The sequence below is a fragment of the Octodon degus genome, unplaced genomic scaffold (assembly GCF_000260255.1).
Source record: "Octodon degus isolate 3935 unplaced genomic scaffold, OctDeg1.0 scaffold00183, whole genome shotgun sequence".
NCBI lineage: Eukaryota > Metazoa > Chordata > Mammalia > Rodentia > Octodontidae > Octodon > Octodon degus.
In genome coordinates, this window is record NW_004524759.1 from 4,623,898 (window position 1) to 4,639,485 (window position 15,588).

The 15,588-nt window shown below is 34.7% G+C and overlaps 1 protein-coding gene and 1 pseudogene across 1 annotated transcript in view; both read right to left on the reverse strand.

The window, feature by feature from the left end:
- Nucleotides 1–15,588, reverse strand: part of Tacr3 (tachykinin receptor 3) — a 109,544-nt gene that overhangs the window by 44,315 nt on the left and 49,641 nt on the right. The gene's annotated exons all lie outside the window — the stretch shown is intronic.
- The window catches only part of LOC105743887, a 14,677-nt pseudogene continuing 2,708 nt past the window's right edge, over nt 3,620–15,588 (reverse strand).

The following is a 15,588-nucleotide window of genomic DNA, read 5'->3' on the forward strand; positions in this document are numbered from 1 at the left end:
AATTCTGCGGAAAAAAGAATAATTGTGATTGGGAGTTGCCTTGCCAGACAACTCCCCCTCACCTACCAATCATTTACTGACCTGAGCTTCATTAGTTTAACCAGTGTGATGATAATAAATGAACAATCAGGAGTCAAATCTATTATCATAGTGGAACTGAAAAATCATTAATGAGTCTCAAACACATTTGAGAATGTTAGACTATGGTAATGGTGATTGGTGAGTCATTGTTGGAAAAGATTAATTTTTTCAGAAAATGTTGGTGAGGACCACAGGAGAACATCTAGAAAAGAAACCTAAAGGAGAATCCTACAACTCAGACAAATAAACTTCATGTGGTTCTAAGCTTAAAAATAAAACTATTGCTATTGAATCTAACCTGTCCTTATAGATTTTATAAAAGCTACTATAATTGATATAATCATCAATTTTATGTAGCTATGCCTCTACCACACACCCCGTGTGGTCTGTCCTGAAGAATGGAGAATTGTAGCAATCACTAGACATTCTGCATGCCAGGTTTCATGTTGCAGACTGAGATCTGTGATGCCCGAATCTCATTCCATCTTCCCTAAATCTGTAATTATAGGAGAAATATTAATGGGTAACCCACAGAGCAAACTTCTTATGTGACTGTCAAGCATTAAGGGATTGCAGATATTTCCTCCTTGGAGTGCTTATCTTTTTTCAGGAAAAGAAACAGCTTCCATTCCTCAAGTATGACTGGTAAAAAAGAAAGAAACATAGAGAATCTTCTCTGGCTTTTTATCATCCATTGCCAGCCCAGAGAACAAGAGGAGTATTTCATTGAAGGGTTCACAGAAACTGATTTTGATAATCAATGTTTTACAGGAGAGGCGAGGCTCGCCTGACTAGAGGCTTTGCTGACTTGCAGGTTGTAGCATGAGGTAAAGTGTACAAATTAAGGTACAGTGAACAGGTAGTGATTGTTCTTTTCAGGCTTAATTGCTTTGATTTCTTGCCTGCTAACATTATTCAAAACTGTTGGAAGTCTTGGGTATTTTTTATATTTAAAAATGTATTTTTTTGCTTTCTAAGAGAATAAAAATAGTAGAAAACTATAAATGATACAGAGTTTCATTAAACAAAATAATAGGAACTAACAGTGGTTGTTATATTACATAATGTCTTCAAATTTGTTGTTTAGATGACCAGACAAAAGCATGCAAAATGAGTAGAAAATGTTATAAAGAATTAAAAAGGACATGAAAAAAGTTAAGCATTAACTGTTCCTTTCAATAGACTAGCAAATATCAGCAGCACAATTATCCAAGCTACCCTGTATATATATATATCTTGTATATATACCCTTTCTTTTGTTTTTTTTACTCATACCAGTCTTCCCTTTGAACAGATTCTCTTCATTTCACAGTATCTGTTTTATCTTTCAGATTTCATGTACTCTTTCAGGATTGTACACCAGTGAGATAATATGAAGTTTGCACATGCGGTCCTTATTTATTTCACTTATGAGTATAATCTGTAGTTGCATCCATTTACCTACTAAAGTCTCAAGTTTATTTTTTTATACCTGAGTAATACTTTATTGTATGAAAATACTACATCTTTTTATCTAATCCTCAGTTGATAGGCATTTAGGTAGTTTCCAAGATTTGGCTGCAACAAATTATGCTGCTATAAACATGGGTAAAGATATATGGCCGTGGCATAAAATTTTCAGTTTTTCTGGAAAAATACTCAGGTAGGAAATAGCTAGGTTGAATAGGAAACCTAGTCCTAGATTTGTGAGGAATTTGCAAATTGATTTTCATATTGGTTGTACTAGTCTACACTCCTACCAACAGTGGAAAAGGATTTCTTTTTTTCCCTGGCCTAGCAAGTATTTATTGTTGGTTGACTTCATAATGATAACCATTCTTTCTGAGCTGAGATGGAATCTCAGTGTTGTTTTAATTTTCATTTCTCTAATGACCAATGATGTCAAACATTTTTTCATATATTTATTTGTTATTTATATTTCTTCATCTGAGAAGTCTATTTGCATCTAGATGCCCACTTTTCGATTGGGTCTTTGAATCTAGAGGGCCTGATTATTTTTATTTCATTATACATTGTAGATAGAAGTCCTTTGTCTGAGGAACATTTAAAAATTTTTTCCCAATTCATGAGTGTTCTTTTTACTCAGTTGATGATTTGAATTGCAGAAACTGTTCAGTAAGATGAGATTCCAGTTCATGATTATTTGAATTTATTCTTTTGTCATCATTTTAAATTTTAATAAAATAGATTTCATATTATATAGAGTAAGTCTATCCACTCATTGTTGATAAAATTTTTAGAAATAATTTCTATAAAAAGTTTAATACTTGGTAATTTATTATAATATAATTTTCTACAGGTACAGAATCTCAGCACCCTATTCTTTTAATTTTGTGAAACTTTAAAAATCCAGAAAAGTACAAAAATAAGACAAGATATCCTTATATCACAATGCATAATTAGTGAGTTTCTTCATATATTTATTTGCAGGGAAATGGGTATTTAGGTGAAAAGATGAAGCCCCTCCCCACTCCACCCCCACACTCATTCCCATCCCTTCTCCATTCTTCACAGGCCACCATCAAGTGTTTGGTCTGTATCCTTCTGATTTAAAAAGCATTTACATATGTATCTGTAACCATTAGCAATATAAAGTATTGAACTTCATCAGGCAAATGTTTATAATTCAAATTTACAAAGTCACTGTAATATATATATATATATATATATATATATATATATATATATCTCCAGTTTTTTCCATCTCAACTTTTTTTAGGTATTTCCATGAACATGTGGCTTTCATTTGTTGCATTTTTATAGATGTGTAGTATTCCATCATAAGAACTTTACCTTCTTGTTCTAGATAGATATTTGAATTGCTTCTAATATCTATCTTCTACAAGTTGAGCCAAAGAGAAACTCTTAGTATATCCCGAGTTTATGCATTAAGTATGTAGTTTTGAATTTGTTACAAGAAATGCTTTCCTACTCCCGAGATCAAAACCATTTTTTGTACAATAGCTTTTAATAATGCTGTCTTCGTTCCAGTGAGTTTTATTTTTCTGTGTAATCCATGATCCATTCTTAGATAAAAATTAGCTCCAAATGATTTTTTAAAAATTATTTCCTCCTCCTAATGCCATCTCTTTCATATTCCAAATTCAAATAAGTGCATAGGTCTTTATAGAATCTCTTCCACTTTGCTGAGTCACTATCACAAAAGCTTATTACTTGCATTTCATCATATATTTTTGCTTCCTTTGTAATACTTGTTACTTTTCTTATACTGGCAGAAATCACAAGATTTATGCTAAGTATAGCAACAACCCTTTATTTTCTGCTTCCAATTTTAGGGAAATGCATCTAAAGTCAGTGTTACTTTCAATGTAGTTCTTTTTTGTTTGAGCGTCTTTTTTTTTTCTTTTTACCATATGAATGTCTTTTTCTTCAGTACAAACTATTGGTGTCCTCTAAAGTCTTAGCATTTGTTTAAAAGTTCATCTCACTCAAGATGTTCTACTTCAAAATATTTTTGTTGCACTGTGAAATGCAAATTCCTGGTGCATATTTTCCCATTCTGAAGCTATTTACAGGTCTAATGAGTATGACTTTTCTGATGTCTAATGTGTTACGACTTCTGGCTGAAAGCTTTTCCACATTCACTACATTGATAAGGCTTCTTACTTGTGTATATTCTCAAACACAGGGCTAGAGTTGAGAACTGTGAGAAAGCTTTCCCACATTCATTACAACCATAGGGCCTCTCACCTGTATGGCTCCTCATGTGCACCATGAGAGAAGAACTCTGAGAGAAGGCTTTTCCACATACATTGCATTCATATGGTTTATCACCTGAATGAATCCTCACATGTACAATAAGTGATGTTTGTTGAGAAAAGACTTTTCCACATTCATTACATTCATAGGGTTTCTCTCCAGTGTGAATATTTTGATGCTTTGTGAAGTACTTCTTCTAGCCAAAAGCTGTTCCACATTCATTACATTTAAAGGGTTTCTCTCCAATATGAATTTTCTCATGCTTAGTAAGATTTGATTTGCCACTAAAGGTTTTCCCATATTGTGTGTGTGTGTGTGTGTGTGTGTGTGTGTGTGTGTGTGTGTGTGTTTTGAACCAAGGATTGAATTCAGGCCCTTGTGCTTTTCAGGGAAGCACTTATTCTATTGAGCCATCTCTCCAGCACCTTCCTACACTGTTTACATATGAAGGGCTTCTCTCCAGTGTGAGTTCTTTGGTGTCTGATGAGGTTTGCCTTCTTAATGAAAGCTTTCCCACAATCTTTGCACTCAAAAGCTTTCTCTCCAGTGTGAATTTGCTGATGGGTAAGAAGGTTCTCTTTCTGACTGAAGGATTTTCCACAATCATTACATTCAAATAGCTTTTCTTCAGTATGAGTGTTCTGATGTTTAATTACATACTGCTTTTGGCTAAAGGCTTTCTCACATTTGTTACATTCGAAAGGTTTCTGCGTAGTATGCAAATGTCCATGTTCAGTTAGATTGGATTTGTTGCTGAAGATTTTCCCACATACCTTGCAGGCAGAGGGGGTTTCCTCACTACAATTTCTCTGCTGACTGTGGCATGACATTGGAATGGAAGCTTTCCCACATTCACGAGATTTCTCACCAGTATTAAATTTTCTGATGAATGAGGATTTACTTTTGGCTGAAGATATTTCCATATTTCTTACATTTATAAAACTTGGGTATATGAACTCTCAAATGCAGAAAAAGGGATAAAGTTTGAGAGATAATTTTACCACCAGTACCATAAGAAAATCTTTCCAGTATAAAGTTCCAATATTCAATGATAGGATACTATATCCATATTCACTGGTTTCTTTCCAGTATGAATTTTCTGCTATTCAGTGAGTCTATCTTCTAGCGAATGGCTTTTCAATTATTCCGTAAAAGCACTGTGTCTCTTTAGCATGACTTCCATCCAATTAGACATGTAAATAAATGTTCACCCATATTCAATAAATTTATAGGATTTCTCTAAGGTAGAGAATGCTCTGCTATCAGATAGGGTACAAAAGGATTTCTACATTGACTTACAAGGGGCTATTATCACAAGATGTAAGTTCTGGTAGAGGATTTCCAAATTAACAAAATTGGTGATTCTTTTCTACACAGCTTTCCTCATAATTAAGTCTAAATTATCTTTTGAAACCAAAATTTCCAAAAGGTGCTGCCTTAAGAGAAATAAGGTCTTTGAGAAAAGGAAGAATTTTTCTAGTTTTTTATAGTCACTTTTTTCTCATCAGTGTTTACTGCAGATGGACACAACTTGCTTCCCAAGTCTTGATGTCTCTTTATCTGCTCGTTATCTTCTCAGGATTATTCTAGCAAGACTCCACTTGTTTCTCCACCATTCAGTTTGTCTTATTCAATGGAAAAATTACATCCAGTTTGGTCTCTTTAAAACCTACTCCTACTTTTGTGCCACATGTATGGAGAGATTATATCAATCCACAGACAAAGACCAAAAAATCTGAATTATTTCTTAGGTAGTTTGGTTTTTTGTTCATGAACACTTTACCTACCACTATGTCTTCAAGATTTCTTCCTACTTTCTCCTTTAGAAGATTTTAGGTGTTTTCAAAAAAATAATTTTATTGAGAAACAAATAGCAATGAGACAGTTTCAAAACTGATCAGTAGGACAGTTCCAATAATAGATACATTGCACATTGTTGTCTCAGTGGTTATTCATTGTACAAGATGGAGACATGATATTTCATCCACAAACACTATTAGAACAAATCTTATTCATTGAATGAAGAGAATATAGCCATATATCTATCCTTACTATTTTTAATATACAGATACAAAATCATCATTCATTTGTATCTCCTTTTTTTGTTTAGTTTTGTCAGAGAAAGGTATTCCATTGTCATTTAAATATTGTAGGTGCATAAATTCAGCAAAATATTCCAATATAGTCCAGTAGTCTATAATAGTAGTGGGTCATCTGCAGGACTGGCAATGTCAGAAGTTGGTTTTTAAAAATTTAATTATTTATTTATTTATTTTCACAAGTACATTGGTCATATATATTGTTGGTGATATTCTGTTGTTCAAATAGCTTGCATTTTGTTTATTTTTATAAGTTGATTGACGTAAGGGTTGCTACCAAGTTTTAGCTATTACACATAAAAATTATATGAACATTCACTCACAACTTTTGTGAAAAATGTGTATATTAATTTCTCTTGGAAAAATGCCTAAGTGTGGGATTTCTGAATCTCGTGTTTATGTCCCAAGTTTTTTTCCGTAATTTTATTGAGAAACAAATAGCAATGAGACAGTTTCAAACCAAATTGGTAGGACAGTTTCGATAATTAACACATTGCATACATTCTTCCTAGTGGTTATTTGCTGTACAAGACGTGGACATGATATCCTATTTACAAACACTATTAGAACAAATCCCTCTATTCATTAAGAGAATGTAAATATATATACAAAATGGACATTCATCTGTATCCCCTTTTTTGTTTAGTTAAATCATTTGAATATTTTAGGTGTGTTAACTCAGCAAAATATCCTAAAAGACTCCAGTAGTCCATAATAGTATTGGGTCTTCCTCTTGACTGGCAGTGTTAGAAATTGTAGACCTGAGTCCCCTACAGCTCAACATAACACCATGGCTTTACTTCTTACACTTTGTTTTTATACTTTTCTGCTGGAATGTTAAGACCAAGATAAAGCAAGACCTATGCAACAAGAGTTGTAGCTTTTGGGTCTGATAAGGTCAGTGAAATCCACTCAGTATTTATCCTGAGATCTTGTACCTCAGATTGTAGATCTTTTGTCAGTGTTAGCCATGTGGATGAGTCATGGCCATTGCTTGGCCAATGCGCTCTCTGTGAAAGCCTGAGAGAATGTTTTCTCTCCATGTGACTCTCCTTAGGCACACTCTACATCATCCATCACTTTCCTCTTTGGCCCCATAATCTCCTTGATCAGAAAATTTGGGACACTACCAAGTTACATGACGTTACAGTACAAGTTCTCATATGTCCTGAGTCTTAATTGACCTTGAAAGGCTAGGGCCAAAATGTTGGATTTCCTTGAGGCCTTCCTTTTTCTCTAATTTTGGTCTGCAAACTTAGGTTGTTAACCCTCCAGAAGAGAAGCTTATTGTTATTACCATACAACCTAGGCTGTTAAGCTTAACCTCACTATATGTCTGAATGTCAAACATCTTAGGCATAACATGTTTCTGTTTTAGTATTTAAATTTTTGTTCCATTTTGATTGTAGTTTAGTGCACTGTGATAGACATGGGTCTAATTTTAGCCATCAGGATGTGGAAACCAGTTTTTCCACCACCATTTATTAAATAGGCTGTCTTTCTTTCAGTGAACATGTGTGGCCCATTTGTCAAAAAAAACCATGGCTGAATGTGCTTGTAGTGTGTCTACACTTTCTAATCTGTTCCTTTGTTCCTCAGGTTTGAGTTTTTAACAGTACAATGCTGATTTTATCATAGTATCTTTGTAGTATAATTTCAAGTCAGGGATTGTGATGTCTTCTGCCTTGCCTTTGTTTCCCAGGATTATGTTTGGTATTGTAGGCCTCTCCTAGATCATGAATGCCTTTTAGGAATGTTATCTCTATGTCTGTGATGTATATCAATGGTATTTTAATTGGAATGGCATTGAATCTGTGTAACAATTTTGAAAGTATGACTATTTTCACAATGTTGGTTCTTCTTATCCAGGAGCAAGGAGTATCTTTCAATTTTCTGGGATCCTCTTCAATCTCTTTTTTTCAGAGTAGTGTAATTTTCACTGTGTAAATCTTTTACTTCAATTATGAGATTGATTCTTAAGTATTTCTTTTTTGGGGGTGTTATTGTAAAAGGCATGGTTTTCCTAATTTCTCTCTCACTGCCTTAATTGTTTGTGCACAAAAATTCTACTGATTTTTTTGTGTGTGTGTTGACTTTGTATCTTGCTATGTTGCTGTATTTGGTGATTAAATTTACAAGACTTGTGGTGGAGTTTTTGGGGTCCTCTATATAGAGTATCATGTTTTCTGCAAATAATGATAATTTCACTTCTTATTTTCCAATCCTTATTCCTTTTATTTCTTCCTGCTGTCTGGATAAATCCACTGGCCAATGTTTCCAGAACTACATTGAATAGGAGTCGAGACAGTGGACATCCTTGGGTTTTTTTCTGTTTTAAAGTGAAGCCTTGAGTTTCTGCCCATTTAGTATGCTGTTGGTTGTTGGTTTCTCATGGATGACTTTTATCATGTTGAGGCATAGACCATCTATTCCAATTTTCTGTAGTGTTTTTTATCATGAATGAGTTAGTCTGGATTTTTTTTCATTTATGTATTTGGTACAGAGTCTCACTATGCAGATTGGGCTCATGGTGATCTTCCAGTTTTCTGCCTCCCCAGTGCTGAGATTACAGGTGTGTGCCACCACACTGGGACTTGGTCACAGGCTCAGAATGCCCTGGAGGCAGAGCTGGTGAGCCATGAGGAGCTAGGGATGGAACCCTGGTCCCTGTGCTTGCCAAAGCAGGTGCTTAGTCTGCTGAGCTATTTGCCAGCCCTTTTGTTAAGATTTTGATTACATTTTCAATTTTTTTGACAGATACTGGATTATTCAGATTTTTATATCTTCTCAATTCTGTTTTGGTAATTAGTATGTATCTTGGAATCTTTTCATTTCTTCTGTTTTCCATTTTGTTAGAACAAAGATTTTCAAAGTAAGTATTGGTATTTTCTGGATTTCTATAAGATCTACAAAGGTTTTTCTTTTTCTTCCTTTTGAATGAATTTGTATCTTTTGATTTTTTTCTAAGAATGTTATTTATTACATAAAAATTTAAATAATGCTACTCTGCATACATATCAGAGGGTTGCTTTATTCAAGCTACCTATGTACACACCATAAAATAGTCTGATCCTGTTGCTGCTTCAACCTTGGGTTCTAGGCAATGCATACATTGTTTGAAATGCAGAGTCACTATGTCATCTGGGGTTTGGTATTTTTTGATTTTTAAAAGGTTGGATAGGATTTATCAATTATTGTTTCAAAGAACAAACACTTTTTTTTTTGCGGTACCAGGGATTGAACTTAGGCCAGGCAAGTACTTATTCTACTGAGCTATCTCCCTGGCCCCAAAAGTTCAGAAGGACTTTTTTTTTTGGATGGCTCAGGATGCCTCAAGGGCAGGTCTGGTAAGGCATGAGGATCTGGGGATCAAACCGCAGTATCCTAAGCCTGAGTGTCTTTGCTTAAGCAGGCACTTAACAGAACTAATGGGCAGGGACCCAAAGAACCAACACTTTGATTCATTAATTTTTTTATTGTTTTCTTTGTGTTGATTGTATTATTTTCATCTCTGATCTTTTCTTTGTGATATTAGAAATTGAACTCAGGACTTTGCATTTGCTAGGCAAGCATGTATTCTACTGAGTTATCTCTCCAGCCCTCTTTGATCTTTATACTTCCTGTCTTCTTTGGGTTTTAGACCTGACTTGCTGTTTTTCTTGGAGCTTGCCATGCAATATAAGATTGTTTACTTGGACTCACTCTGTTTTCTTGATATGATAATTTATCACTATCAATTTCCTTCTTAAGACAGTTTTCACTACATCCCACAGGTCTTGTGGGATATTGTATCTGCATTTTTGTTGGATTGCAAATATCACTTATTTTTTCATATAATTTCATCTATGACCAGCTGATTTTTCAGGAAGGTACTATTTAATTTGCATGTGCTTATGGTTTATTTTGCTATTTCTTTTGTCAATAATTTCCAGTTTCATTGCACCTTGCTTATATAATATGCATGAATTATTTAAATTACTTTGCACCTATGTAGACATGCTCTGTGTGTTTATACATGGTCTATTTTGTTTTATTTATTTATTTTTAAATTTTAAATGTCGCCATTTGTATTGATGATTATAACTGATGGGTATTGGCTTATCTTTGTCATGATATTTTCTTGCCATTGGTTCCCTACTTCCCCCCTCTTCATAATTACTTTCTCTGCTTGGTGGTTTCTTTCTGTTGTTGTTCTTGAAGTTGTACTCATTTTTATCTCCTTGTAAGATATCTGTCAGTACTCTTTGAAGGGTTGGTTGGGTGGTCATGAATTTCTTCAGTTGTTCTTTGTCCTTTAAGTCTCTTTTGCATTAAATTTGATAGTGTTTTTCATGATACACGAATCTGGATTGGAAGTTGTTTTCATTCAGGACCAGAAATACTTCAGTCTGCACGCCTCTTGATTTGATGGACTGTGTTGAGAAATCTTCTGTGATTCTGCTAGGCTTTCCCTTATAGGTGATATGTCTATTTTCTCTAACAGCTTTTAGTATTCTGCTCTTTTACTGAAGTTATGAAATTTTGATTGTTATGTGTCTGAGCATAGATTTATTGTGATTATGGCTAATTGGAATTCTATAGGCCTCACTTATCTGAATTTTAGATTCTTTTTACATGACTGGTAAATTTCTCTGCAATTACTTTTGCGAGTAATCTTTTAATGTCATTTGTGTTGACTCCTGTTCTTTTGTTGATATCTAGTAATCCCATATCATTTTTATTGCATCATGTTGCAGCTGTTAAATTGTTATTTCCTGGTTCCTTGTCATTTTTAAGAGATCTTTCTTTTCATGGTCACTAGTTAAAATGATATCCTCAAGTTCTCAATATCTACCTTCAGTTTGGTTCAATAAGTTTTTCCAGCTTTCAGTGGAATATTTAATGTCCTGATATCTGCTTGAATCTGTTTCATTCTTTCTAATTCTTTCCCATATTGTTTGTTCAATGTTTGCATCATTTTCCCCCATTTTCCTCTATTTTTTTAAATCTATGTCTTCTTTAACTGTGCTAAGCAATTGTTTCATGATTGTTGTCATTTTTTTTTAACCTGAGAGATTATTTCTGATCTGATTTCTTTTATAGCCTGATGGACTTGTTTGTTTACTTTAGCTGCTATTTATTTCAGAAATTTCAGTTGTGTGACTTCTAAGTTTTTCTATGTCCTTTTCTCCTGGACTTGTTCTGGATGGGCTGAATGTCTGATCTTGCCTTCTGGTTCTTTGTTTCAGCATTTTTGAAGCTCCCAGTGTTCACCTGGGCTCAGAAGCAATGATAGGGGAGTGGGCCATGGTTCATTCAGGCTCCCTTGATAGTGGTGTGGGCAGAATAGGCTCTTGAAATCTCCCACTATCTGGGGTTCAGTGTGCCTTCTGTAATGTTTCAGTGCAGGTAAACCATATTTGGCAAGGCTCTCCTTGTGATGGGAGCAGGCTGAAGCTCTGTAAGGCTCCTGAGATTGGGGTGGGGGTTCAGTGCAGGGCTCAATGGGACCCTGTAGTTGTCTGGGGCTCAGACTATCTTCTAAGATGGTCTGAAGTCTCAACTATTTTATGACTCTTTGCCCCATTCTTTTCCTTTAAGCAGTGAAGTTTTCAAAGAAATCAACAGTGTAATTGTCTTTCTGTTTTTGGTAGAAGTATTTAAATTCAGAACATGTCTGACATGACATTTTGTAGTCACATTCCCTGAATAATTAACTGAAATAGGAGCTTTTCTTAAAATATCAGACTCAAAAATAATTTGTAATTTAGTCAATTTTTATATAAAATTGTTAAAATATTTATCTATGTAGTTACTTTTAGAGAAGATAAATTTTGATTGATGATAGAAACCTACAAAGCTATTTTTAAAAATTCTTTACTTTCACTGCTATACAAAATTTAGCATCATAATATTTGGTTTATTCTCATATGAAAACATATATTTTAAAACTTAAGGAAAATACATGAATATTTAAAAGTTTGATGATTAATAATGATGAGTAACAATCAGGATATTACAAAAAATATTAAGGAATGTACATAGAAATGCATTGCGGATGGTCTGGCCTGTGGAGGGCCAGGAGTGAGAGGACAGGGAGATAAGAAAATCGCAGTTATATGCTGCCTGACCTCAAACATCTACAGGGCATATTAATATTGGAAATCCCAGTCATCTGCATAATGTAATGATTTTTATTGGAATAAAGGTAGCACAGAGATGGATTGATTGGTTGTAAGGAGAAGGTCAGAAAGGCTCTGATCTCCTCATAAAGCCGGCATTTTAGCTGTGGATTGATGCCTCCATGCCCGACTTCTGCTGCTGCTGCTGCTGCTGCTGCTGCTGCTGCTGCTGCTGCTGCTGCTGCTGCGCAGTGATCTTGCTTTTAGAGAATCATTTGCATCCTTCGTCACCTTGATGGCTACATCGCCATAGGTGAAGGAAGACAAGTGTCCGGCAAAAGTCCAGGTGATTAGCTTAAAGAGTGACGCAAATATTAAAACACAGTTAGGGAAGTGTGGTGAAAAACTCTGTTCTCCTTGCTTTAGTGGCTATTCTTTAGGAGTAAGAGGCTAAATCTGAAAATGAACTCTTTCTTTCCCTGTGTTTGCTGCTGCTGCTGCGAATGAAAGCAGGCACAGGAAATTAGCCATTTATGTTTCTTGTCACAGTTAGTGCACAGAAAACCATAGGGTCATGGAAATTAACATTACCCTACATGTAATTCATCTGGGCTACAAGTCTTAATAAGATCCTCAGTCATCTGGACAAATTCTTATAAAATTAAACAGAGAAATTTGAAGTTTAACATTATGGTGTTCATTTGAACTGGTTCAGTTTTGCTTCTGTGAGAATTCAGCACTACAAATTTCCCTCTTATGACTGCTTTCATTGTGTCCCACACACTTATGAGATGAAGATATACAAATGGTAAATAGATATATGAAAAATGTCCAACACCATTGATTATTCTAGAAATGCACATTCAAACAACCCTGTGATTCCATCTCAATCCAGAAAGAATGACTGTCATCAATAAATCTATCAACAAATGCTGGTAGGGTTGTGGGGACAAAGGAACCCTTCTCCATTGTTGGTGGGTGTGTAGACTCATATAAACACTAAGGAAATCAATGTAGAGATTCCTCAAAAAGCTAAGATTGGGACTACCATTTAACTCAGCTATTCCCCTTCTGGGTATCTTCTCAGAACTGAAAATATTATACTTCAGTGATATATGTGCACCCATGTCTATAGAAGCACAATTTGTAATAGCAAGGTCTTAGAAACAACACAAATACCATCAACCGAGTCATGGATAAAAATATGTGGTATTTTTATACAATGGAGTACTACTCAGCCATAAAAGGATACACTTGAGACATTTTTACATAAATGGATGCAACTTGAGACCGTACTCTTAAGTGATATGAGTTGAACACATATATTTCAATATCACATTGACTCCCTGGTGTGAGAAACTAAAAAAGTAAATAAAGACCAAAATGTACAATAGATATTATGAAATAGGAAGAAATTCTTCTAAAGGAAAGAGGAACTAAGGAAGACAAAGAGGAAAAATAAGTAAGGAAAAAGAAAACAATGACTAAAGAAGGATGACATGGAAACAAAACTTTGTAAATAAGAACAGGAAAAGGGGTAAAAGAGGGGAGGGGACTGGGATAAAAAAGAGGAACTAAGATATATCATGAACGGGTCAAATTCCCTATGATCACTATGCATGTATAAATTGTACCAATAAACTTAAAAATAAAATTAAAGAACAAGAAAAAACAAAAAAGATGAAGAATAAGATTTTAATACCTGGACATACATTCTGTATCCAATTTTAGATTCCCCTTAAGATTCTTACTGAGCTAGACACACAATGGCACAATAAAAATAAAATAGATTAGCTGCCTGTTAGGAAAAGGACACAGAGCCAGTTACTGGAACCATAGAACTTAAATGGCAAAGGTCCTTATCATTAAACTTCTGCAAAGTTCCTCAATTTCTAGCCAATCAGATGTACAAAACCAGAGTTATGTGCTGGAGAAGTAGCAACTAAATAGAAATGATTGGCACCCAGAGGTCCTGCTCTGCACCTAGGAGGGCCCTGCTCCTTGTCATCACACCATGCTCTTGGGTTTCCCAGGCCCTGGCTTAGTCATCTGGTGGTAGTGTCTGCCTGTGGATATAGTCAGCATGAGTCCAGCACATGTGCACCTGGAGTGCAGAGCTCTGAGGCATACTCTTGGGGACCTCATCCAGATGCAGACTGGGCTCTTTTCAACACACAGAATTGGGCAGCCGGTACCAATACAACTTCCAACCAGCCTGTTTTCCTTCACCTGTTTCATAAGAATGTCACAAGACGGAAGTACATTTTTCCTAGAGTCAGACACACCTTGTTTATGGCCTTTACCCAATAGGCACTCTAAATAAATGATCTTTCATGAATCAATTCAGCTTGCTCTAACATTAGTATTCTCATTTTTACTTCCATTCTCCATCTAGTCACCATTTCTTTTTCACATAGACACATTGAGTGGTTGTAATGATTTTTCTTTTATACTCTTTATTACAATTGATTTTTAGTTGAGCTTTGCTTTTCATTTTTGGTGCTGAAGACTGAACTCAGGCTTCCAGCTTACTAGGCAAGAGTTCTACCACTGAGCTAAATCCCCAGCCTCAATTGTAATAATTTATAATATTAACCATACTTGGGGTCCAGTTTATATATCTGTTAGTTAGTGGAACTCATTTTCTTCTCATTTGGTCAATCACTGGCCTCCTAGCATTCATGTTCTAGGTAGTATTCCAAGTCACCAGCAGGGATTCATCTGTCTCAGTCACACATGTATTTTGGGACACAGTTAATCATTGCCAAGAATCTTAAAAAATTTCTAAGAGAATGTCACTTTTTCCCACAGATTGGAAAGAAAGAGGTAATCTTTATTTATGAAAATACTCTTATGAAAATGATGGATGGCACATCTGTTTCCAAAGTGAGTTCAAGTCATATCCTTATGCAGTACTTTGCTATAGATAAGATCCTAAGTTCAATAACCACAGAAAACAATTTTAAGGCAAAATCTGTGGTTTTATTTCTTAGATGTACTCAAGAAAACAAAATGGAAAGATTTTCAAGGCTTAAAAAATAAAGAGCATATATAATTTATTTGCCAAAACATCCTACATGTGATATCTGTTAGCCCCTCTACTTAGACATTTCCTTCTTACATTACATTTGATTTTAGCCCAAGTGATTTTAGATGAGATATTCATGAAATTTTAGATTCTTATTGCATCCAGCATTCTGGATTCTATGATCAATCATTCTAAAACTGAAAATGTATTTTAAGGTAGGTTGTAAATGGAGCAGAAAATAAATATCTGACTTTCATAGGCCAATACAAAGTATATTATATTACAAGATGAGGTCTGTTAGGTCAAATAGTGTTGTGTAGTCATTGATATGATTTCAATATATAGTTTTAATGATTTTCACATGTGGATTTTAGTGAAAGTCTGAGGAGGCAAACCAAAATATGTGACTGTATAGTGTAACATATTCAGCAAACAACATAATATTAGAATATTAGAAATATTCTTCTTAAGATTTCATAAAAATATAATAATTTTAATGATCCTGAGAATCTTCAGCAAGACTTTGAAACTAGCAGTTGATTGGTAGGATTCTCACCCT